Genomic DNA, 3,496 nt, shown 5'->3' on the forward strand with positions numbered 1-3,496 from the left:
GTATTTGATGTCATTTGTCTTCATGGTATGAATCTCGTTTGATCATAATTTATTATATATGTCAAATTATTCTTTAAACGAAAGGCTATTGAAGCAGAAGCTATTTTATAAGCAACATTCAATAATGAAATTGACCTTCTATAAATTTCATTTTTCCTTATTGCCCTTTGTAACCCCTTAAATTGTTTTTGTGTACCTGAAAGTTCTCCTGTACAATATGCATAATTTAATGATTAAGCAAGAAAAAATAAAAAATAAACTGTAAATCCATCATTACCCGAACTTGACTTGTATTATCAGACATTTTCTTTAACGAAGTTAACAGCTCTTCATAAGCCAGTTCTTCCTGTATGGACAGCGGAATTATGATATTTGTTGGGCTTTTAAAAGACTTTTAATGTTTATATCGGCGTCATTATAGGTATATCTTCTGATTTATGACATAATATACAACAAAAATATACTACAATCATCTTCAAGGGAAGCTCAAGTTGATTCTGCTGGCACCATCACAGGGACAACAAATCTGCAACTGGACACGTCTTCTCTCAGCACCCCTTCCTTGATAGTTTGATTATGCGGACGAACACTCCTGTGCACCAATTTGGTTTATTTAGCCTTTCGGAAAAAAATACTGTAATATTGGCTGGAAACTTCGTTCCTGGTAATTTCTGCCATAGGCATCTGGACATTGGACCCACTGACCCAAGCGCGCAAGTAAAGTTAGATTGGCACGTGTTTATACAAAGTGGGCACTAAAATCACGGTTTATATAATCGATTTGTAAATTGCACGATTTTTGTATTATCCATAATGATAATGAGGCTAATTGTATATATTTCAATGTGAAAATGGATAAACAATTATTTATAATGATGAGGTGAATATTTAAGTCTATTGACCTGGAAAATGAGATATTTACCTCAGCCTTCAACAAAAATTTTATACGTAGACTGTAATATGATCAGAACATTTTTTTACATTTCGTAAATGTTCAAAGCTGTCTACTCAAACGCATATAAGTTCTTTCTGTTTCGGTATTTTTATTCCTTTCTTAGGCGTGGGAATAGCCCTAAGAATGAGGAGCAAAACTTATTATTTAATTTTTTAACAGAAAGCTGTGGAAATCCATATAAAAGCTGATAGTTTATTTAATACCCTAAAACCCCATCCGCATTTCCTCTTCCCTTTCCGTCAAACTTCGGATAAGAAGTATGAATACACAGAACGGGACAAGGTATTTCGGTAACTTTCGCTAAGAAACTAAACATGTAAACAAATAGTAGTTCTATGCTTGGAGATGAAGACTTAATTTATACCAATATATCGAGTAAAAATAAATAAATTTACAGATATAACAGTAAACAGTATATTATGCATATACTTATTATTATTATGGTTATAGAAACCGAAAGTACAAAATCTTTACAAATGTCGACATGTACCACCTCGGACTTTGTTATAATTGTACATTAGTGAGCTGTTTTAAAAATTGATTATGATGTCAGACACATATTTACGGAAGCGTCCTGGTGCCAATTCATAATGTTCTATTAAAAAAATAAACTTCTACGTAGGAGATAAAAAAGCCTAATTAGGAGTTTGTAACTCCTACGTAGGACTTACAAACTCATACGTAGGACTTTATAACTCCTACGTAGGAGTTAAAAAAGCCTAATTAGGAGTTAATAACTCCTACGTAGGACTTTGTAACTCCTACGTAGGACTTAATAACACCTACCTAGGAGATATAAAAACCTAATTAGGAGTTTAAAAGTCCTACGTAGGACTTACAAACTCCTACGTAGGACTTTATAACTCCTACGTAGGAGTTAAAAAAGCCTAATTAGGAGTTTATAACTCCTACGAAGAACTTTATAACTCCTACGTATGACTTTGTAAGTCCTACGTAGGACTTTGTCACTCCTACGTAGGAGATAAAAAAGCCTAATTAGGAGTTTATAACTCCTACGTAGGACTTTATAAGTCCTACAAAGAAGAACACTTAAATAGTCCTACGTAGGAGTTATAAACTCCTACGTAGGACTTTTAAACTCCTACGTAGGACTTTTAAACTCCTACGTAGGACTTTAAAACTCCTAATTAGGGTTTTTCATCTCCTACGTAGGAGTTATTATCTCCTACGTAGGAGTTATAAAGTCCTACGTAGGACTTATAAAGTCCTACGCATGAGTTATAAACTCCTAATTAGGCTTTTTCTTATTAACTCCTACGTAGGAGTTAAAAAGTCCTACGTAGGAGTTTGTAAGTCCTACGTAGGACTTTAAAACTCCTTATTAGGTTTTTATATCTCCTACGTAGGAGTTATAAAGTCCTACGTAGGAGTTACAAAGTCCTATGTAGGAGTTATAAACTCCTAATTAGGCTTTTTTATCTCCTACGTAGGTCTTATAAAGTCCTACGTAGGAGTTATAAAGTCCTACCTACGTAAGAGATATTGTTTTTCATAGAAAATGTTAAATTGGCACCAGGACGCTTCCGTACATATTTAATAATAATTTGGTTCTTTTTTTTTTGTTAATTTTGTACCCATTTTTAAAAAAAATGGAGTTAATTATAAATTATATGTAAAAAAACTCATTTTGGGTATACGGTCATTTTAAAGCTGTACATAGGCGTTCTGTTTTTTTTTTTAAAGATTTAATGTTATGGCATAAGTTTGTTTCAAAGTGGATTTTCTAAAATTGACACATTTTCCAAAAGTATTTCAAATATTGATAAAAAACAATATGTAGATATTCTTATTAAATACAAAATGAAAACAACAAAAACAACAAGAAAAAAGAACAACAAACAGCTGATAGTAAGAGATTTAGAATGAACATTTTTATGATGAATAATAATATTTTGTCCTAGAACAATTTATTATCTGCTATATAAATATATGTTCTATAGGGTTATGTATCTCACGCTTGTCAACAGCATCCATATGTACGTTATTCTTTCATGGATTGCTTGTAGTGTCTAATGATTACGTCTATCAACGTAATTATTTGAGCCGCGTAACGACAAAACTAACATAATGGGTTTTCGACCAGCATGGATCCAGACCAGCCTGCGCATCCGCACAGTCTGATCAGGATCCATGATGTTCGCTATCAGTTTCGAACAGCGAACAGCATGGATCCTGATCAGACTGCACGGATGCGCAGGCTGATCTTGATCCATGCTGGTCGCAAACCCATTATATTGGTTTTGTCATGACGCGGCTCATTTATTGTACTTTATAGACCAATCCACTTTAAAGGAGTGTTTGTCTTGGCGTTACTGAAAAACTATAGCAACATTTTGTATAATCATTGGGACTGGGAGAAACATAATGTCTATCAAAACGGTCGCATAGTATAAATGGTCTTTATTCACGAATAACGCAAATCATGGACATTAATTTATGCTCATTAACTTGATAATTGACTTATTATCAACTCACACCCTAGAATATTTCTGTATGTATCCGATAATTACAAAAACTTAA

Source organism: Ruditapes philippinarum, unplaced genomic scaffold (genome assembly GCF_026571515.1).
Source record: "Ruditapes philippinarum isolate M1 unplaced genomic scaffold, ASM2657151v2 ctg3118_1_1_1_1, whole genome shotgun sequence".
Classification (NCBI taxonomy): Eukaryota; Metazoa; Mollusca; class Bivalvia; order Venerida; family Veneridae; genus Ruditapes; species Ruditapes philippinarum.